The sequence below is a fragment of the Saccoglossus kowalevskii genome, chromosome 6, assembly GCF_978046115.1.
Source record: "Saccoglossus kowalevskii chromosome 6, keSacKowa6.1, whole genome shotgun sequence".
Taxonomy (NCBI): Eukaryota; Metazoa; Hemichordata; class Enteropneusta; family Harrimaniidae; genus Saccoglossus; species Saccoglossus kowalevskii.
The window spans coordinates 33,857,318-33,881,664 of NC_140646.1; the positions used below are offsets into that span (position 1 = coordinate 33,857,318).

Sequence of the window (24,347 nt, forward strand, 5' to 3'; positions counted from 1 at the left end):
ACGCGTAGTCCTTTGGGAAAACTTCACTTTCGAACCTCGACACAGAAACAAAACATGCATACAAAAAAAAAAAAAAAAAAAAAAAAACGCACAAAGCTCTGGAACTCGAGTAATTCTGGGAAACGGAAATGAATATGTCATGCTCAGGATAGATGCTAAAAGACAGGATACCTTTGATAGTTAGGGCCATACTGATAATTTAAATTTGTTTGCAAGAGCAATCAGAATATATGATATTGCAACTCATGACATTTTGTAATTCAAGAATGTTTGTACATGATAGTATTTCTACGTGAAATATTCACGTTCCAATAAAAGGATGTCTTTGTTTATTTGGAATAATTTTTTTTAAATCTACATCGTGATATTAAAGATAATGTCTGTGTCGTCACCGATTCGCACTGCGCATGTTCACCCAGTCATTGTAAGGCCGCATTCACAGCACGCTATTTCAAGCCATCTTTGTTGGTGCAGTGTGTTGTGGTGTAACGGGAAGAGCGTCTGCTTACATTTGCGAGGTGTGAGCTCTTATTTTGTGTTTCATGTTTATACGCTTGTATATATGTCTGTAATTTAGATTGCTATATTGTATTTTAATAGGTTTAGTACCCCCTTTACCATAACGACCATGTAACATGTTTTTTTATTTATTAGTTAAGGCCGCACCAAGCTGTGTTGACTGGGAAATTATTGTTAAACTACTGAGCACATCTACCCGTGTTGCTGTCAGAAACAACTTCAAATAATGTAAGACAATTTACAGAATCTATAATATGTTATATTGTAGTTTATATTTTACACCTCTGACGTTCGATGAGTTTACACTTGTTGGACTGTTGGCATTTCCCAAATCTCGGCGTTAGCTACTGTTTTTAATTGTCTATGTTTTAATCGTATATATCGTGTTTCATGCATTTCTCTCCGTCATGATCTTTGTCTGTCAGTTTGCTGATTACGTATCTTTATCAGCAATGAAAATGCTTCATTGCCAGACACCAGATTCAAGTCAAGGCATAACATATACATTTGTGACTTATATATGAAAAAAGGTGTACAGTGTGTTTCGTGAAGTTTGGGATCTTTTGTAGTGTAGTTCAGGATGTGTATAAACCTATTCAATGCGCTCTTTGTTATGTAAATGGAGTGCTTTGTGTCATGGATTGATTCTTGTTTTGTTAAACGATTGTAATAAACATTATTGATAGATTTGTATGGGCAAAGGTTAGCATGCTGGCTCTTAAATTCGCCGCATATTTCAGACGTATGCCTTCAAGCCCTCCAAGACACCAAAGTGACATTTGAACCCAACTCGTTAATAGTTCTATTTAATATCAAAGTAAACTTTAAGTTGAAGTAAACCTTTTTCATATATTGTGGTGATGGGTTTTCTTTGATAGCACATATTTCCATAAAAGCACCAATAGCTTCTGTCTGTCATGGTATTTAGATACACTTATATTCTGTCACTAGTAGCTTCGCGATGAGTGAGTGGCTTTCGCTGTAAGTGATTATCTCTCGCAGTGAGTAGGGCTTTGTCATCACAGTTGAGAATTGAGAGTTTTGTGTCAATAACAAAAAAGAGATTTAAAACTGACGGTTAGCAATATTATCAACTCGATCATAGGTCCATAGTATCTTTTGCCTTGACTACACTGTGTACTTGGACGTTTCCAGTCCTTGTATACTGTGTTCTCCGGCATACTTACTTATCAGTGTCTGACTGGTATATACAAAATGCGACTAAGAAAACGTCAGAGCCACAGAACCAAAGCAATCTGTCGCCTTCCACACCAGCGATATGATTTTACACATAGAAATTGAGAATCGCAATTGCATTGAAATGAACACTAAATGCAGCTATCCCGGCCAGGATTAGAATCATCAGTCTTCATGAGTGATGTAACTGATATTTCCATCTATTTGCTTAGTGGTCTGAGAGTGAATATTGCCAAGTTCGAAAGTGTCTTTACATACGTCAACTTGATCATTATTGATACAATCAAAGACGTGCAGAACAGGAAGTCAATTTTGGGCTACTGCCATTGTCTAATTTTGGAGAGTAGAGAATAATTATACAGGAGATGTTCCAGTAAGGAACTTTTAAAATTGTTCGATTGGCATATTAAAATCCTTTATTGGAACAGAGCATGTTTTAGATTCACCAAAATAACAACATTGCTGTGTTTCAAGGCATACAACGAAATCGAAACAAAATTAAAGTCGTCCTTAAAAATACAGTCTATCACCCTTGTATTTCGGAGCGAGAAAAGTTCGAGGCAAAAAACACAACCGATTTTCACCCAATCTTTCGAGCGGTTAAATAGACTATTTTTATTTAGAGTCAACCGTGGAACCAAAATTTGGGATGTGAATCATTCCGGCGACAGAAATTCGGTGATAATAACCAAGGGGGTGAAAGACTATTAGTATTTACCTCGGCGATAGCTAAAATGATTGTAACCCAATCGATATTGTCTGGCAAGCCGTACATGCAATATAAATAACAAGTAAAAATCCCACCAATGTGTAGTACAGAATTAATATGCTTTATTAAGCTAATAGTGATTTTTTTCACACAACGGGGGTAATCCTACGGAATATATTACTAGTTACATTAACACATGTCACAATCCATAAAACGGCAAGACTCAGAAGATGACAGTGACAGCTACCGAAATATAATTGAAGGCAAATAAACACGTGAAGCATAAACGACTGTTTCGAGTCTTAGCATAAAATACAAGACTTAACCATTGCTGACTTTTGAGGAGAATGGAAATCAGTTGATTTGAGGGTTTCACAGTAAGCAAGGTAGCAAATCGTTTTTATTCTATGAAAAAGTAAAGACCTTGAACGTAATTTTTGTACTTTAGTACAACATCATTTTTGTTTGATTATCGAACCCTTTTAGGTTCATGTGCTGCAAGTTACAGAGCACATACCTAAGCGGTCATCCCTCAGCAAATAATTTAGCCAAGGCATTTCCCATGTCAATATCGCAAAACTATCGAATTACTAAACAAAGTGCAGGACGGCGAAGCTGAAATATCCAAGAACTAACACATATCAAAAATTATATCTCAAAAGTGAATATTCGTGGTGTATTTCAAGTCTAACCGGACCAGAAGTGGAAATTATTTACTACTCTAAATATCCAAACATATTTTAGTATAAGGTGGTAATAATCACTCGTACGGCCACCAAATGACCCCGTAAACGACATTTTGAACGTTTAGTTGAATATCAATACATTGTTTACAAGTTTAGGCATGACGCTTTTTAGTTGTCATGGTAACAGTCGTTAAATTACCTAGACATGTAATAGGAGATGTGTTGCCGTCACGGTCTGATTCTTTTCAATGCCGAGTTATAAAAGCGGCGTCCTTTCCCGATCGATCATTGAATAACTGTGTGTCTTGGTGACGGGGAAACAATCAACTGTGTTGCCCTCGGGAGGGGCATAAAATCATCTCCGCTTCTTTCTCGTTGACCGTCAGCTAAATCAGTGGTATTGTTGTTACTTTTGGGAAACGTCAGTTCCGAGTCTTATATTTTCCCCGCATGTCTTATTTGTTTTAATCTGCCTATTGTGACATTACCATTCAGGTACGTTTTGTGCATTTATTCCTAGATAATCAATGTTCATTATAACTTGATTAGCTGAGATCAATTTGAAGATTGTATTTCCAATTTAGGATATACATTGCCTACAGCAGTACCGAATTTATTTACTGTAAATCCAGGGTTCACGACCTAGTATGATATTATCGAATTACTAAATTGTTAGGATAACTTGCAAGTAACTCAGAGCATCTTTGACACAATTTAAAGTTATAATATAACTAATTAAGCCGGAAATTGACTTTGCAGCTAGTTGAAAACTGCCCCACCCAATGGGGGACAACATAGCGAGAAAGTGACCACTCGTTTGCATCACATATTTAGTCATTACTCATTCCTGTCAATTATTTCCCTATGAAATTATAATGCTATGCACAGTAAACCAACATGTACGAGGATGCTAATGGATTAAACAAGCCGTATTGACAAAAGGGGGGGGGGGATAACAACGATGGGGGGACTAAAGATAGAGCATGCGCTAAATTAAAAGTCATTATCAATTATTTTGAGTTGCAAGACGTCTGGAGAGTTAAACATTCATTTGTTAGGAGGTATAGCTGGAGAGGTGGAAGTCCGATTGTTCACAGTTGTTTAGATTATTGGATTTCTTCTGAGGAGCTCCAAGATTTGGTTGGGACATCTGATATTCTTGCTGCAATTAAATCTGACCATCACCCATGCAATTAAAAGTTTGGATCACTGTAAAAGGGGTGGGGTACTGGAAAATGAACTCTTCTCTATTAAATGAAGAAGAGTATATTAACGCCTTGGAGCGGGAACAATGGTTGGCGAAACAAATTCTGGGATATCACGGATAAAATGGGAAATTATGAAAGACAAAATTATACAATTCAGTCAAAAATATTCCAAAGAAATGGCTAAACTCATGAGAGAAAGCGAATTAAACTGATAAATTCTTAATGAAGCCAAAATGTATTATGACCTTTACAAAGCACGAGATTCCTGCATGTCCGAATAACTTTATGTCTAATTATAAAATCGGACCGCGATCTATGCGACGGCAAACTGTCCTTTTAGGAGTGTTTTTGTGCACTTAAAGAACTGCCAACTGGAACCTCTCCTGGCAATGATGGTATTACTGTTGAATTTTACTTATAGTTTTGGTCTTGGTTTGTAGAGTTTGTAGTTGACAGTTTGAATGAAGCTCACGAAAAAGAAGAACTTGGTAATTCTCAGAAGCAAGCTATAATAACTCTGATTGGCAAGAAGGGAAAAGATCGCATAAAGCTGCACAATTGGCGCCCTAATTCGCTCTGTTGATTATAAAATAGGATCGAAGGCTCTGGCAAAACGGATACCCAAGGTTCTACCTCACATTATTCATGAGAACCAGACTGTCTACGTTCAGGGGAAACGATTCGTACTATTGTGGACGTTTTAGACCACACCAAATGTAATAACATTCGCAGCGTTCTTTTATGCAAAGATTTCCAGAAGGCGTTTGATTCGATTAATCGTTTGTTTGTTTTTAAATCTGGCGCTCGAGAAATTTAATTTTGGTCCATCCTTCTTTCACTGGGTCAGATGTATATATAAAAACATTTCTAGTTGCATTATGAACATTGAGGTTAACTCTGGTTATTTTAATATCAATAGAGGCACTAGGTAATGAGATCCATTATCGTATTACCTATTTTTGATCGCAGTCGAACTTATGGCGATTGCAATTAGAAATAACAATGACATTAAAGGTATTCATATTCACAATGATGTAATCAAATTGGCGCAATATGCGGATGATACCACTGCCCTCTTGCATGATCTAAATTAGGCCAATTCGTCAATTTCCGTAAAAATGCTTTGGGAAAATGTCTGGTCTTAAAATTAATAATGACAAAACCGAAGCTATGCGGAGTGGGTCACTTCGTTACAGGTAAGACAAACCATTGGATATTAAATGGCCTGAAACGCCTATCAAGATACTAGGAATATATATATCTCGTACGATCAAATGAATTGAATTTTCAAAAAAGAATCGTAGAAGCTGCCGTTTGTTTTAATATTTGGAGATCAAGAAACCTCACGCTTCTAGGAAGAATAAAATTGCCAAATCTTATATTGTCTCTATATTTATATTGTTTGTCGCCAATTTATTACATGTCCCAAACAACAATGTCAAACAAATGAAAAGCATTATTTACCGTTTCATTTGGGATTACAAAAAACGAAAAGTTGCGTATATATATATTAAATCTGAATCTTGACGGGGTGGTTTAAGAGCTCCGCACTTGCCAACTATGATTGCATCATCACAAATCATGTGGTTGAAACGACACTTAGTGTCTTACCAGGATTGTTCATATCTCCACAATTATACGCATAAATATGGTGGTTCACAACTATTTTTATTATGTAATTATGATGTTAAATATTATATGGACCTACCTTTTTTTTATACAAAAATATTATTTTCCTAGTCAAAAGCAAATTCCGGTAGCGAGTCTTGCTTTATATGGAACAATAGAAATGTACTTATTAATAATAAGCCAATTTTCAACAGAAACATGATGCAAGCTGGAATATGGTGTATTTTAAAGATCTGTTTGACATTAATGGTGTTTTAGTTCCTTTAGAAATATGGGTACAAAGAGGAGTTGAATTTAATAATTTGTGGCTTTGGGTTGCATTGATCAATATAGCAAAACCAAAAAAGAATTATGCAGGCTAATGATCGACAAAGTATTCAAATAACATCTATGCATTCAAATAAACTTTACTGGAAACTTCTGAAACAAAGATATCCTAATTCTGGTGGTAGCAAGACAATTGTGCTAAATTTTATACTGGATTACCTTCGTGTATGAATCTATTGCTACTACATATTAACTGGGATAAAATATTTCAGCTTCCACATGTAGTAGCAATAGATTCATACACGAAGGTAATCCAGTATAAAATTTAGCACAATTTTCTTGCTACCAAACATTGGTTACACAAATGGAAAATTAAAGATAGTGATAAGTGCAGTTTTTGCAATGTGCACAGTGAAACTGTTTTTTATATATTCTGTGATTGCACCTGTGTAACATTGTTTTGGGCAGACTCAGATGAATGGGGGAACAAAACTAGTAACATGCATTTACAGTTGACAAATAATATTATCATTACTGAATCCTCTAATCTTCAGGATATTTTGAATTACATTATAATCATTGCAAAACAATTTATATATGATTGTAGACAAGACAGAAAAGTATCCTCATTCAGACTATTCATTTGTAAAATTAAAAAAAGTGTTCAATTTAGGAAAATGTCTTGACAGAATCAATGACAAAAGTGCCCTATTCAGAACAGCATTGGCTGTTTTTGTACTTGTCTATATAAATTTATTCGTTGAATAAAAAAAAGTCTTATACAACAGATGTTAAAGATCTGTTAGTTGCGCCTAGCTGTTAGACGACCAGTATTTACCCTTTGAACCCTCACTTTGGGAATCATGTCTCCCATGTTATCACTTTCGTACGAGCTGACGAATAAATAAAATTCCATGCTCCACATTTTGGAATTTCGCCCCAATATGTTCATAATCTATTCATATTTCCTTTTGACGTGTATATCACCGTATTATTGAAACACATAAAAAGTGTGCATATCAGAAAAAATCTAGAAAAATACATTTTGGTAAAGTTATGTTTGGTGGAAAGACAGAATAGTTTATATTATGGCATGGCGGTTCTTTTGTGTTGTTGTAAAAATGCAAACTGATTTAACACTCTGATAACACAGTGTACCGTATCATGTAGCAATATACGAAAATAAAGATTTGAAAACGTTCTAATGTTATTCAATTCGACAATATAAACCTCTCGTTTCAGTTTAAATTTCGGTGAAATTTATAAGTATTTATAAAGATGAAGAAAATCCCTTTGTTGCACATTGTGTACTCACATGAAACTCGTAGGCGTGCTGAATAACGACATTGGTGATTTAAAGTTAAAGAAATGCAAATGCACATTCAATTAAGAGTGGTGACATTGATGAACTTGACATTTGTTTGACAATCATTGAGATAAGTTGGTTTATATTTCAGTTCGTAATGACGTCTTATTTATATTTAAAAAAAAATATGCATGAAAATGTCAAGATGATCATATAAAGTTTTGAAATAGCTTTCGATAAATTGTATGATGATAAATTCTACCTGACTAATACAAATGATGTGACCTTTGGTATTTATTTGTTTCCATGATATTGTTACCTTTGACCTTTGTTTGACTGAGACAAACTCTCGCTATTACAAATACCAATATCAAATTTGGTTATGTGTGCATATGTGAATATATATGTAGTTCAATATAATGATTTCCCAGACACCTTTGGGTGGCCATTTTTGTTTGAAACACACATAGTACTCGTCAGCTTCTTTTTTATGATGTGATTTTATTGTTTGAGTGGTAACCTTTATTGCTAATTATTATATATTGATAAATTGTAGTAAATAGATGCTATATTTTCTGTTTCTTTTGTAGATTTCATAGTTACTTATGTGATGGAGACTGAAAAGCCTAGATGGATAGGAGATGATTATTTGGTTAGAAAGTGTCATTGTTGTAGATGTGATTGTTATATAGGATATATAATCATAATCATTATTACATTTGTTACGAGTGTTCATTTGACTGCCCCCATCATCATTTTGTGGGATTCCATTACAGCAAGGGGAATTTTCTTTGCCTTTCTTAGTGCTATGGGATGTCTTAATATTGTGTGTGTAAGTGTATTTTTAATAAATAAATGCGTGTGTGAAAAAGGCTCGATAACAACAACAACAACAACAACAACAACAACAACACCACATGATGACACTGAAGATGTTGAACCAAAAACGGATGTACAAACAACGGTGATTTATGTCGTTAAACCCTGGCAACCAATGCCGTCATTAGAACAGTTGCCGGGGCAACCAATGCCTTCATTTGGACAGCAGCCCGATATGACTGAAAAATCAACGACAATAGAATCGTCGTCATATGACTCGGCACAGAGTTACTCACCACTAGGATACCAATCGACAGCTAGTAACATTGACTGTCCTCCGTTGTCTTTGGCTATACTTCCTCCCATGACATCTGAGTAAGTAAAGCTGCCATGTCGTGTAAAAAATCGTTCAGTGCATACTAGTACTTGATCTGCAGATATGATCAAAGAAGGGTAAAAAGTTTAAACAGTTCAACGAATGTTTGCAGATTTTTACGCTATGTTATCAAACAATTAAGCATCAAGTCATCCGGAAAACCAGTTATCATTGAGTCATCACAATTTGATTAGTGATTGAACAAATACATGCGACTCTGAACAGTTTCATTGTAACGTGACATCATATCCGTCAAAAGCATTTCCATGATTAGTGTACTCTCAGCTCAACAACGGCATTCACTCCATCTTTATAAATATTTATAATTCAAACTGATCTATCGACCTACGTTGGTGGGGTGTTTAATTGAACTGCTATTGGAAATTATAAATGTTTATAAAGATGAAGGGAATGTCTTTATTACGTTGGAAGAGTTTATTTATACGTATGAGCATTTTACAATAATGTATTTGATTTTTTCACGTACAAGTAGAACTTAAAAAAATTGTGTGTACATTAATAATAACCTGGAAGACTATTAAAGTACGATTACACATAACTTATTCTTTAACAGTCATAAGACTTCATGTCTTGTATCCTGACTCAAGTGTGCTCAACCTATATTGCTACAATAGTTTATATAGTGTGTTATTCCACATAGAGCTTTCACCTTTATCAGTTTGATTTTATACAATTTTACTGTGGTTTACATTTTTTTCAAAAGTATTTTTCTTAAATTGTTTATTTTTCAAAGTCCTCTGCCTATCCCTATCTATAAAATATACAGTCTGTACAGGAAGAAAACTACAAGCTTCAGTTATCTCCATACATGAGATTTAAAGTTTTGTTTTTAATAACATGCTGAAAGTTAAGACACAGTGTCAGTCGCAATTTCCTACTCAAACGATCTCAAGTTGAAAACTAATGCCGACTGTTGTTGAATGTGGTATCTGGTGGAAATGAATGAAATAAGTAGCATTGCTAATAGTTTACAAACCAACAGCAATCGATATTGACAAGACCTGTGATGCCCAAAACTACACAAACCTTTATGGATTTTAATAAAAAACTTGAATTCAATTTTATTACAGACTCCAGGGGAACAAACATTCGTGATGTATTTCACTCTGGTGAGGGATACATAAACATAGCAGCAATAATGCAACATTTACCGTCTTTGCCAGTTTTCGGGCCCATATAAAACTCATGCTAGTGAAATCTGTTGTATATTTTTTAACTATCTATGTAATTCTTTTGTTAAAAATATTGAAAAATTGGAAAACTTTCTTTGAGGACATTAATAAATGTTTTGTAAATGTAAAGTTACAGCGAAAATAAATGCAGTTCGAAAATTGGATACCGGTAGTGACACCGTTTGATTACAGATTCCCGGGGAGCAAATATTATATTAGTGCTGTAATTCACTCTTTAGGGAATAGGTGGCAAAGGTCAAAAACAAATTTGAGGGACTTCGAAAACGTAATTCACGTGACTTAAAACAAATATTGCACGTGAATTTTACGACGAATTTTTCAACGTTCTGGTTATCTTTGCGCGACTGCAGTCTTTGAAACAAACTTGAGGTAGAAAAACGCAATGTAATGCAATATCACGACCAACCATGTTTATTTTGTGATATGAATGATTCAGCCCAGCGCTTAGACAGGTTATTTATTAGAGGCGACCATGGATCCAAAATTCAGCGTGAATGCCTATATATGACAGGCGCCCGGAAATCCAAAATCACGGGAGATCAAAAAAGAAACGATTTTGCCCAATCATCCATTTTTGGGTGATATATCATTGATTCAGCCCATCGATAATATAGCTTATTTATTAGAGGCGCCCGGGAACCAAAATTTAATAATAACCAAGAGGCGTGAGACTACTTACCGCAGCGACAGCTACGGTGATTGCCACCCAAACATATTTTACTTTTAGTAAGCGAGTGTGAAAACCGTGTTTATGCCATAAGAAAGTGAAGACCTTGAAAGTACTTTAGCGCAAATAAATTTGTTTTGATTGCCTGCATGGCGTAATAATAATAATAATAATTTCACATTCATCTATACTGAGCAATCTGATCAATGTATTGGTTTTGTTTGAATCATTGTGATAGACAATTTAATTCAGACAAAAGTTGCTGGCGCAAGTCCCATATTGTTGACAAATCATGAGAAATCATGAAAAGGTGGAATTCATTCTCAATCACATTCATGTTGTATTGTTTGCACTTTCTTTCATTTAGTGGTGTTTAAGTCGTGTGTGCCTGCCCTTTTCAATTTCAAGCATTACTTTAATTTCTATTAATAGTGACAATTCGCTTATTTCGCCCCTACTTGCCGCGTTGCTTGTATATCTATTTAAACGAAGTGTTCTCTTAAAAAAAGTATGTTTTTTCAATTGGGCATTTCTCCCATTTTTCAAAATCCAAAATCTCTGATCCCCAGACATTTGCACTATAGAGTAAGATGGGTTTAATGTTTGAATGAATTAATTTCAAGAAGAGTTTGATGTCAGTGTTTCCATCCAATGTTTTGTTCAGTATAAACATAGCTTTGCATGCTTTCTCTGATAATGTTTTCTTTTCTTCTACAACATGTCCAGATGATGAGATTCTTACCCCGAGGTAAGTACAACATGTCACACAGCTAATAATTGTATTTCTGTAATAGAAGTATTCAGGTATTTTTAATGAATTATTCCATAAAAATAACAATTTTTGTTTTATATAAATTTATTTTCAGGTTCCATTTGGAAAAATGTTTATCAAATTGTGAAAACTGGGTGCTGTTTGAGACATAAGAACTAAATCATCTGCATAAAATAAGGATGATACATTTTTACCATTCAATATGGCTGGATTGAGTTGTTCATGACTGGAATTCATTGATGTACTTAAATCATGTATGAAAAGATTGAAAAGCGTTGGACTCATCACACAGATCCATTTTACTCTTTTTTTAAATTTCAAACATACAAGTGATTTTGTGCCCTGATTTAATGGTTGCGTGGAGATACATGTTTTTTTTATAACTAAATATAGTCTACTATTTATACCAGCCTTTAAAAGTTTATGAAATAACCCATTTCTCCATACATTATTAAAGGCGCTTTTAAAATCTACAAAACAACAATAGAATTTGTTATTCTTTTTAAGATATTTTTCAATTATTGTTTAAGTACAAATATTTAGTCTGTTTTGCGATGATTTTTTCTGAATTCTGCTTGATTATTGTTGATATTTTGTTGTTCTCTAAGTATTGTGTAAGTCTTGATACTGAAATTCCCCTGTAGTTATTTCGATCATGACTGTCACCTTTCTTACATAGATGTGTTATGATGCTGGTATTCCATATGTTTGAAATTATACCTGTATCTAGTATTAAATTGAATAATTTTGTTAGTGACTTAGTTAAATAATCTTAGCCATATTTTAATAATTCGGGACATATACTATCAACCAGCAGATATTTTAGATTTAAAACAGTTTATTGATTGTTTGGATTCTTTTTCTGTTATGTTTTTATTTATATTGAGGTCAAGTGAGATATTTTGTTCTAGATTTGTTAATTTAGTATGTATGTTGTTCTATTCGGAGTGGTATTTTCATTTAAAATTTCGTAATATTGTAACCATTTTCCAATCGATATTGGGTTATTGCTATCTTTCTTTGATTCTGTCATAGCATTTATTATTTTCCAAAATTCATTCGGGTTGTTGTTTTTGAGATTTGATAATTTGTTTAATACAAAAACGTTGTTCCTCTTTTTTTTAATTTTCTTTCACTGTAACACGAAGCTTGTTATCATATGGAAACCTGCTCAGCAACTTAGCTGTTTTTATTAATCATTTTTTATTATTTGACATTCTTTATCAAACCATTTTTTCCCTCGTTTCTTGAACGTTGTTTACATTTGTTTAATATTGGTGTTGCTGAAGTATCTATTATTGAGTTAAAGGCTTTAACTGCTTCATTAATCCCAACATTATTCTTTTTCATATTTGCACTATAGAAATAATTTAATTTTTGTTGTACCCTGTCTAAGGCTATGTATCTTGATATGTGAAGGTGGATAATAAATTCCATTTCTATGTTTTTGGTAGACAGTATAATTGTTCTTTGTTTGTGTCATTATCCTATGGCGAATCTTCTGGTAGTTTGAGAAGACAAGAAATTTGGCAATGATCTGAATAAAAGGTAAAATCGTGAACTCTGAAATATGACGTTGGTTATGATTATCATCTATGTTTAAGAATCTGGCAAAGGTAAAAATCTAGAGGTATCATTTTCTATGTAATCTGGCAAAATTCTAGTTATACTGTTAAAAGTGTCCTTGAATTATATCATCACCCAATTTAGAATGTGTAATCGTTTTTTTCAAGATTATCAAAGAAATAAATTTTGTTTACCATATGTTATCAATACTAGGAGGATTATAAAGAAAACAGATATAGATATCACTATTGAAGAATCTTTTCTCTAGTTTAAACTATATTATATCTTTTTCAATCATGTTTATGATTTTTATTCTTTTTTATTTTAGTTCGTGTTTGATTACAACTGAGATTCCCAGCTGAGATTGTCTTATGTTTGATTATGTATAGTATCCTGGAATTTGAAGTTCATCTTTTGTACTGTTATCCAGCCAGGTTTTCCCCAAGCCCAATAATGTCATGTTCAGTAATTTTGTTAATAAAATCATTGTCACCTACTTTATTACTCAAGCCCTGAACGTTCCAGTAGGAGATTGATAATGCCATCGTCTATATTCTACTCATTATTAAATATCGCTATCTTTTGGCGTTTGGCCATATTGTGTGTAATACTGTGATGGGTACATATATCAGAATTGTCTGGCAAGCCGTACATGCAATACAAATAAAAAGTAGAAATCACACCAATGTGTAGTACAGAATTAATATGCTTTATTAATATGCTATTATTTTTTACACAACGGGGGTGATGCTACGGTCTACGGAATATATCATTACTAGTTACATTAATACATGTCACAATCCATAAAACGGCAAGACTCAGAAGATGACAGTGACAGCTACCGAAACGTAATTGAAGGCAAATAAACACGTGACGCATAAACGACTGTTTCGAGTCTTAGCGTAAAATGCAAGACTTAACCATTGTTGACTTTTGGGGAGAATGGAAATCAGTTGATTTGAGGGTTTCACAGTAAGCAAGGTAGCAAATCGTTTTTATTCTATGAAAAAGTAAAGACCTTGAACGTAATTTTTGTACTTTAGTACAACATCATTTTTGTTTGATTACCGAACTCTTTTAGGTTCGTGTGCTGCAAGTTACAGAGCACATACCTAAGCGGTCGTCCCTCAGCAAATAATTTAGCCAAGGCCTTTCCCATGTCAAAATCGCAAAACTATCGAATTACTAAACGAAGTACAGGACGGCGAAGCTGAAATATCCAAGAACCAACACATACCAAAAATTATATCTCAAAAATGAATATTCGTGGTGTATTTCAAGTCTAACCGGACCGGAAGTGGAAATTATTTACTACTCTAAATATCCAAACATATTTTAGTATAAGGTGGTAATAATCACTCGTACGGCCACCAAATGACCCCGTAAACGACATTTTGAACGTTTGGTTGAATATCATTACATTGTTTACAAGTTTAAGCATGACGCTCTTTAGTAGTCATGGTAACAGTCGTTAAATTACCTAGACATGTAATAGGAGATGTTGTGTTGCCGTCACGGTCTGATTCCTTTCAATGCCGAGTTATAAAAGCGGCGTCGTCCTTTCCCGATCGATTATTGAATAACTGTGTGTCTTGGTGACGGGCTAACAATCAACTGGGTTGCCTTAAGTTTGCATAAAATCATCGCCGCTTCTTTCTCGTTGTCATCATCGTGGAGCGTCAGCTAAATCAGTGGTATTGTTGTTACTTTTGAGAAACGTCTGTTCCGAGTCTTATTTGTTTTAATCTGCGTATTGTGACATTACCATTCAGGTACGTTTTGTGCATATATTCCTAGATAATCAATGTTCACTATAACTTGATTAGCTGAGATCAATTTGAAGATTGTATTTACAATTTAGGGTACACAGTGTCTACAGCAGCACCGAATTTATTTACTGTAAATCCAGGGTTCACGACCTGGTATGATATTATCGAATTACTAAATTGTTAGGATAACTTGCAAGTAACTCAGAGCATCTTTGACACAATTTAAAGTTATAATATAACTAATTAAGCCGGGAATTGACTTTGCAGCTAGTTGAAAACTGCCCCACCCCAAATGGGGGACAACATAGCGAGAAAGTGACCACTCGTTTGCATCACATATTTAGTCATCACTCATTCCTCTCAATTATTTCCCTATGAAATTATAATGCTATGCACAGTAAACCAACATGTACGAGGATGATAATGGATTAAACAAGCCGTATTGACAAAAGGGGGGGATAACAACGATGGGGGGACTAAAGATAAAGCATGCGCTAAATTAAAAGTCATTATCAATGATTTTGAGTTGCAAGACGTCCGGAGAGTTAAACATTCATTTGTTAGGAGGTATAGCTGGAGAGGTGGAAGTCCGATTGTTCACAGTTGTTTAGATTATTAGATTTCTTCTGAGGAGCTCCAAGATTTGGTTGGGACATCTGATATTCTTGCTGCAATTAAATCTGACCATCACCCATGCAATTAAAAGTTTGGATCACTGTAAAAGGGGTGGGGTGCTGGAAAATGAACTCTTCTCTATTAAATTAAGAAGAGTATATTAACGCCTTGGAGCGGGAACAAATTATTGGCGAAAAAATTCTGGGATATCACGGATAAAATGGGAAATTATGAAATACAAAATTAGACAATTCAGTCAAAAATATTCCAAAGAAATGGCTAAACTTAGGAGAGAAAGCGAATTAAACTTATATCGTGATCTAGAATTGTCACTTAATTCCTCAAATGACAGTAATGACAGAAATCTCACGAAAAAGCATATAAGAAAACTTCGCAAGAATGACGACAGCACGATTACTGATCCAGGGGAAATTCTTAATGAAGCCAAAATGTATTATACTGACCTTTACAAAGCACGAGATCCCTGCATGTCCGTGTCATATCGCTCGTACGGACAGCCGTCATGGACTTGGTTAGGATTCCCACGGGTGGCGCTTGTATTGAAACAATATCAAGGGTATCTTCACATTGCTATCTACAAGCGTGGTTTCTAAAACAATATCCGTGTCGCTTTTAGCAAGTATGTGTTATATGGGCAGCTGACAGTATATGACATCACTTGTAACAATATAATTCGTAAAACATTGTCACCTGCGACAAATTTACACACGATGTGGAGGTGCTAAAATCACTTTTGTAATTTGTATTCAATGTATTTTATTCAATGTATTTCGGGAAACTTATGCGGGTGTATTGAATCACTTTCCTATCATAAAAGGTGTTCAATTTGGATCACGTGATTTAGCTTATAAAAAGACATGTTACTTGAGACTCAGGGAGACACATATATAGACTCAGGGAGACACACCGGACCTGGTCCACTTGTTTGCTCTCTGGGCTTGGCCGTTGGGCCAACGCCCTGATACACCTTTTGTCTGATGTCACGACGCCGAATAAAGATCTCCGCTTCACACCACCCCTGTTTACAGTCTCAGTTCTTCCCTGACATCCGAATAACTTAATGTCTAATTATAAAATCGGACTGCGATCTATGCGACGGCAAACTGTCCATTCAGGAGTGTTTTGTGCACTTAAAGAATTGCCCTAATTCGCTCTGTTGATTATAAAATAGGATCGAAGGCTTTGGCAAAACGGATATCCAAGGTTCCACCTCACATTATTCATGAGAACCAGACTGCCTACGTTCAGGGGGAAACGATTCGTACTATTGTGGACGTTTTAGACCACACCAAATGTAATAACATCCCCGGCGTTCTTTTATGCATAGATTTCCAGAAGGCGTTCGATTCGATTAATTGTTTGTTTGTTTTTAAATCTGGCGCTCGAGAAATTTAATTTTGGTCCATCCTTCATTAACTGGGTCAGATGTATATAAAAAAAAATTCTAGTTGCATTATGAACATTGGGGTTAACTCTGGTTATTTTAATATCAATAGAGGCACTAGGCAAGGAGATCCATTATCGTACTACCTATTTTTGATCACAGTCGAACTTATGGCGATTGCAATTAGAAATGACAATGACATTAAAGGTATTCATATTCACAATGATGTAATCAAATTGGCGCAATATGCGGATGATACCACTGCCCTCTTGCATGATCTAAATTAGGCCAAATTAGGTCAATTTCCGTTAAAATGCTTTGGAAAAATGTCTGGTCTTAAAATTAATAATGACAAAACCGAAGCTATGCGGATTGGGCCACTTCGTCACTTACCTGTAGGTAAGACAAACCATTGGATATTAAATGGCCTGACACGCCTACCAAGATACTAGGAATATATATATATATATATATATATATATATATATATATATATATATATCGTACGATCAAATGAATTGAATTTACAAAAAAGAATCGTAGAAGCTGCTGTTTGTTTTAATATTTGGAGATCAAGAAACCTCACGCTTCTAGGAAGAATACAAATTGCCAAAACTTATATTATTGCCAAAACTTATATTGTCTCTATATTCTTGTTCCTCGCCGCCAATTTATTACATGTCCCAAACAATTATGTCAAACAAATGAAAAGCATTATTTACCGTTTCATTTGGGATAACAAAAACGAAAAGTTGCGTATATATATATATTAAATCTGAATCTTGATGGGGGTGGTTTAAGAGCTCCGCACTTGCCAACTATGATTGTATCATCACAAATCATGTGGTTGAAACGACACTTAGTGGCTTACCAGGATTGTTCATATCTCCACAATTATATCCATAAATATGGTGGTTTACAACTATTTTTATTATGTAATTATGATGTTAAATATTATAAGGACCTACCAATTTATTATACAAAAATGTTATTTTCCTGGTCAAAAGCAAATTCCGGTAGCGAGTCTTGCTTTATATGGAACAAAAGAAATGTACTTATTAATAATAAGCCAATTTTCAACAGAAACATGATGCAAGCTGGAATATGGTATTTTCAAGATCTGACATTAATGGTGTTGTAGTTCCTTTAGAAATATGGGTACAAAGAGGAGTTAAATTTAATAATTTGTGGCTTTGGGTTGCATTGATCAATATAGCAAAACCCCCCAAAAAATCTGCAGGCTAATGATCGAAAAAGTATTCAAAAAACATCTATGCATTCAAATAAAATTTACTGGAAACTTCTGAAACAAAGATATCCTAATTCTAGTGGTAGCATCTGTAGCTATCTTGAAAATAAAAATATTAACTGGGATGAAATATTTCAGCTTCCACATGTAGTGGCAATAGATTCATACACGAAGGTAATCCAGTATAAAATTCTGCACAATTTTCTTGCTACCAATTATTGGTTACACAAATGGAAAATTAAAGATAGTGATAAGTGCAGTTTTTGCAATGTGCACAGTGAAACTGTTTTTCATATATTCTGTGATTGCACCCCTGTAACATTGTTTTGGGCAGGTTCCGATGAATGGTGGAACAAAACTAGTAACATGCATTTACAGTTGACAAATGATATTATCATTACTGGATCCTCCTATCTTTAGAATATTTTGAATTACATTATAATCATTGCAAAACAATTTATATATGATTGTAGACAAGACAGAAAAGAATCCTCATTCAGACTATTCATTTGTAAAATTAAAAAAGTGTTCAATTTAGGAAAACGTCTTGACAGATTCAATGACAAAAGTGCCCTATTCAGAAACCGATGCTGTTGGCAAACAACATTGGCTGTTTTTGTACTTGTCTATATAAATTTATTCGTTGAATAAAAAAAAAGTCTTATGCAACGGATGTTAAAGATCTGTTAGTTGCGCCGAGCTGTTTGACGATCTGTGTATACCTTTTGAACCCTCACTTTGGGAATCATGTCTCCCATGTTATCACTTTCGTACGAGCTGACGAATAAATAAAATCTGTTCATAATCTATTCATATTACCTTTTGGCGTGTATATCACTGTATTATTGAAACACATAAAAAGTGTGCATATCAGAAAAGATCTAGAAAAATACGTTTTAGTAAAGTTATGTTTGTTGGAAAGACAGAATAGTTTATATTTTGGCATGGCGGTTCTTTATGTTGTTGCAAAAAGGCAAACTGATTTAACACTCTGATAACACAGGGCACCGTTCATATCATGTAGCAATATACCAAAATAAAGATTTGAAAACGTTAATATAATTCGACCATATAAACCTCTCGTTTCAGTTTTAATTTCAGTGAAATTTTTAAGTATTTATAAAGATGAAGGAAATTTCCGTTGTTGTACATTGTGTGCTCACATGAAACTCGTAGGCGTGCTGAATAACGACATTGGTGATTTAAAGTTAAAGATATGCAAATGCACATTCAATTAAGGGTGATGATATTGAACAACTTGACATTTGTTTGGCAATCTTTGAGATAAGTTGATAACTGAGATATTTCAGTTCATAATGACGTCATTATTTATATTTTTAAAAAATCAAATTTGTATGCAAATTATTCATGAAAATGTCAAAATGAACATATAAAGTTTTAAAATAGCTTTTGATAAATGGTATAATGATAAATTCTACCCGACTAATACAAATAATGTGACCTTTGGTATTTATTTTTTTCCATGGTATTGTCTTTTTTTACCTTTGTTTGACTGAGAAATATTCTCGCTATTGTGTGCATATGTGAATATATATGTGGTTCAATATAATGTTTTCCCAGACACCTTTTGGTGGCCATTTTTGATTGAAACTCACATGGTACTCGTCAGCCTCTTTTCTATAATGTGATTTTATTGTTTGGATGTACATACATTTATTCGCCAATTATAATATTAATATTTTGTAGTAAATAGCTGCTATATTTTTCTGTTTCCTTTGTAGATTTCATAGTTACTCGTGTGATGGAGACTGAAAAGCCTAGATGGATAGGAGATGGTTATTTGGTTAGAAAGTGTTATTGTTGTAGAAGCGATTTTTCAAAATGTTGTAATATATTCATTTCAACAATTGGTGCGAGTGTTATGACCACTCCCCTCTTCGTCTTTTTATGGGATCACATTGTAGTAGGAGGAATTCTCATTCCCTTTCTTTGTATTATAACATGTGTGAATATTGTGTGTGCAAGTTTATGTTTAATAGATAAATGCGTGTGTGAAAAAGGCTCGATAACAACAACAACAACAACAACAACAACAACAGCAGTTCCAAATGATGACAACGAAGATGCTGAACCAAAAACGGATGTACAAACAACGGTAATTTATGTCATTAAACCCTGGCAACCAATGCCATCATTAGAACAGCTGCCGGGGCAACCAATGCCTTCATTTGGGCAGCAGCCCGATATGACTGATATATCAACGACATTAGAATCGTCGTCACATGACTTGGCACAAAGTTACTCATTACTAGGATGCCAATCGACAGCCAGTACCGTTGACTGTCCTCTGTTGTCTTTGGCTATACCTCCTCCCATGACATCAGGGTAATTCAGCTGCCATGTAGTGTAAACATTCGTTCAGTGCATACTAGTACTTGATTTGCAGATATGATCAAAGAAGGATAAATAGTTGATATACGCCAATAGTGACTCAAAGTTCATATACATACACGTGATACTGGTTTGGAGAAAATGGTAACTCGTTTAAACGGTTCAATTTCAAGCAATTAAGCATCAAGTCATCCGGAAACCAGTTATCATGGAGTCATTACAATGTGATTAGTCATTGAACAAATAAATGCGGCTCTGAACATTATTTCTTTGTGATGTGAAATCTCAGCGCAACAACGGCATTCACTCCATTTTAATAAATATTTATAATTCAAACTGATCTATCGACCTTTGATCAGGTGTTTAATTCAACTGCTATTGGAAATTATAAATGTTTATAAAGATGAAGAGAAAGTCTTTATTGCATTGGGAGTGTTGATTTATACGTATTGACATTATAAATATTGTATTTGATTTTTATCACGTACAAGTAGACCATAGAAAACCTTTGTGTACATTAATAATAATCTGGACGACTATTAAAGTACGATTACACATAACTTACTCTTTAACAGTCATAAGACTTCATGTGTTAAGTTTCCATGAACAATCTTGTATTTTGACTCAATTGTAACTCAACCTATAATATATGCTACAATAGTTTAGGTGTTTTATTCCACATAGAACTTTCACTTACACCAGTAAATTTTAAACACCAGTGATTTTAAACAATTTCTTGTGCGATTTTCTGTAATTTCTTCGAAAGTTTTTTATATATTATATATTTTTCAAAATCCTCCAAAAAACTACAAGATTCAGTATCTTCATACATGTGATTTAAAGGTTTGTTTTGACTGCTGTTGAATGTGGTATTGGATGAAATATTAATTCCGTAGAAATTAAACGAAAACTTTAGTCTATTGTCTTCCCACTTAAGGCATGATTATGAAGCTTCATAATAAAAAGTTACTGTTCATTAAATGTTTCTGTGATTTCTTTCAAGAATAGTTTAGCAGGCACACAACTTGAAAATGAATTTACACTGATTGAACGGGAGGGAAAGGGTGATAGTTCAAAAAATGAAAGTATACTGAATGAGCGGTAAAACTCCCATGAAATATATAATTGTTATTAAATTCCATTAGGAAGGGCCGATGTGGAAATGAGTGGTGGATGCAAAGTGAGATACTGAAATGACACTGTAAATCACAAACTGGTTCGTTTGCAGGGCGATTTGTGAATAAAGAGCTTATCTCAAGAGTGTGCCATAGTGATGGCTTACTTCACTGAGAGAGGTTGACGCACTTATCAATGGCAGCTTCTCAATGACATTGGCTGCCACGTTTTGGTGGCCGAATGTGGTCTTAGAAGCAAAGACAAAACAGAAAATTATTCTTCTCAGCTCGCAGAGCTGTATAGAGATAAGCATGTGCTACACAGTACTACTACACACGATTACATTTAGAATTATTCATCAGCAAATTTAGATCTGATTCAAACTATTAATGAGTTGGCCCAAAGAACAGCATATAGACCAATACCACCAGGGAAAATCCAATACTAATTTAATTATCAATTATAAGAATGCTTAGCAAAAATATCTTGTAGGTCATTGTTACATATAATTTATTTTAAACGAAAGGTAATAGGCATACACTATTAATAGTGCAGTGTTGTCCACTGGATCATTGAAATATTACCTATGTTGGCCCAAAGCACACCTTTCTGGCGTTTGAACTACTAGTAAAGAAAATACGATAGTTCATACACGATCCTTAAAATATGATTATTTGCTAATTATAGGGCACACTTCTGTCATGTACACAAGAGCCTGCAAGACACATATGTTGTTTACATAAGTGCATGCACTACTATTAGAGCAAATACGGTAGCGTTTGTCTGAATAATTAATATGTGACTTATGTGACCTAATTTATGCCTTACACATACATTCCATTCATAGTGTCACTAACACTATATCTGGGCTTCCAAGGGTAAAATAGTAGCCATGATAATGAATATGTACTAATTTTCTTAGCCAGTAGTTTTCAATTCATGTAGCAAATTGTAATATGTCATTGTAACATTCTGATATAAATCTAACCTTCTGTGAGATGATCATTTCCGAAGCATGAATATTCGTTTGAAATTGATCTAGCCATTGGTGACAAATCATAACATAATTTGTTTAAGCCAAATCTAAATGTAAATCCCCATAGGTGACTATCAAATGTTTTGCGGATGCCCAGCAAATATTGTATTGTATACTGAATCACTAAAACATGTCTTTCGGCCTAAAACACATACAAGTCATACATGAGGCAGTTATTACATTATCAATTAAAATCATTATTATTGAAAACAGTTCTTACAAGTTGCCAATGTAAAAATGTTATTGAACTCCCCAAATAGAACTGAAAACACACATAGGAATACATATCGGTAAAACTTACCAATGTAAAGAATTTGACAACCTAATTAAACCATAGACACATACACACATTGATTGAAACCATCATACATCATTTCATGCTTTTCAACTACTCCAATAGAACCAAATAACAGAATAAAATTATTGTGATGCCTGCGAGCAAGGCATCAAATAAAACATAACCTTGACCTGTATTTTCTCAACCCCATTGTTTTGCTTCGCTTTCAGACGAAATCGCTGCTCTCTCAATAAAGTTTAGTGCTTTGCATCGCCACATGAAATTGTTGTTTTATCCTCTTGGCAACATGAGAAAATGTGGGCAGTCCTTCAGCTCTTATTCCGCAGTCCGTACAGTTTTGGGAACATGAATTGAATCTAATATCTTTGTTTGACTGTAGGAGAAGCATTATACAAAATTAACTAGTTTAAAGTTCAGCCAATTTGATGTTGCAGGGGTATTCATTGGATTTTTAGTCTTCATTGTGAAGAAGTTCTCCTGTGATATTTTTTTCTATGATAAACTCTTTGTATTTAACAATAATCAGTCGATGCATTCAAGTATTTCTTGAAACTTTCATGAATCTATTTATCAACCTTAATTTATACGGTTGGGCAAGAAAATATATTTATAAGGCATATATATTCGTTGAGTTTTTATGTGGCGCATCTGGTGTCTTGTATCATTTTTTATATATGGTATGCAATGAGTAAAACCTCTAATGGTAAACGGTGTCCGTGAACGGCAATTGTTTATGCAAATGAGCAAGGACGCTCTACTATTCTTGAATAAACGCTCACAAGTAACGAAATAAACTTTCAGAAGATGTGAAACGGATATATGGGATGAATATGCATAAAGTGGAATACTATATTCCTAATAACAGACTGACAACACTGCACAGCATAGTAATATGTTAGAAGTTGGATAACACAGTGAACAACTTAAACACATTGTGGTATGATATATATATAAACAGCTGTTTAGGAGAAATCTCACTGCTGTTTGGGGAATATAAATTGAATTTAAGATCATTTCCCCTGATTTACTGTAGGAGGAACATTGTTTAGTGATTAATCATTGTGAAAAATGTCCCATGTGACCCTTTACCTTCGCAAATATATCAGTGGCCCTTTCTTTTCGTGACCTGAATATAGTTTTTGTATTCAACCTTGTATAACAATAGGCAGTCCATCCCTTCAAGTATTTATTGAGACTTTTATGAATCTGTATTTATCTACCAATGAAGAAAATAATGCACGATGCAATGCATATTCACAGGATTTCCGTGTGGTGTTTCTAGCTTATCGTATAGTCTTTTATAAATGGTATGCCATGAGTAAAAACCCTTTCAAAAGTGAAAATGTCAATTTTACGCATGTAACATTTTATGATTTAAGAAGTGCCTGTCAATGTACTCGGTTCAGAAATAATTGGCCACAATTGAGAATGGAGAATGTTTAGAACATTTTAGGATTGTTCAATATGGCAAGGATATCTCAATATCTAAAAGTTTTGTTTGGAGATCGTAATAAACTTCTTATTTGGGTAGTGTGAAAACACAAGCATAATACTTTTTAAATCAAACCATTG

General features: G+C 34.1%; 2 long non-coding RNA genes across 2 annotated transcripts; both read left to right on the plus strand.

Moving 5' to 3' along the window:
* Positions 1-457: 457 nt before the first annotated feature.
* On the plus strand, positions 458-10,073 carry LOC146742724 (uncharacterized). Its single transcript, XR_014929849.1, has 3 exons — positions 458-518; positions 655-747; positions 8,112-10,073. It is a non-coding gene; the product is annotated as an uncharacterized LOC146742724 (long non-coding RNA).
* Positions 10,074-14,557: 4,484 nt separating this feature from the next.
* On the plus strand, positions 14,558-21,306 carry LOC146742725 (uncharacterized). Its single transcript, XR_014929850.1, has 2 exons — positions 14,558-14,707; positions 19,716-21,306. It is a non-coding gene; the product is annotated as an uncharacterized LOC146742725 (long non-coding RNA).
* The last annotated feature ends 3,041 nt before the right edge of the window (positions 21,307-24,347 follow it).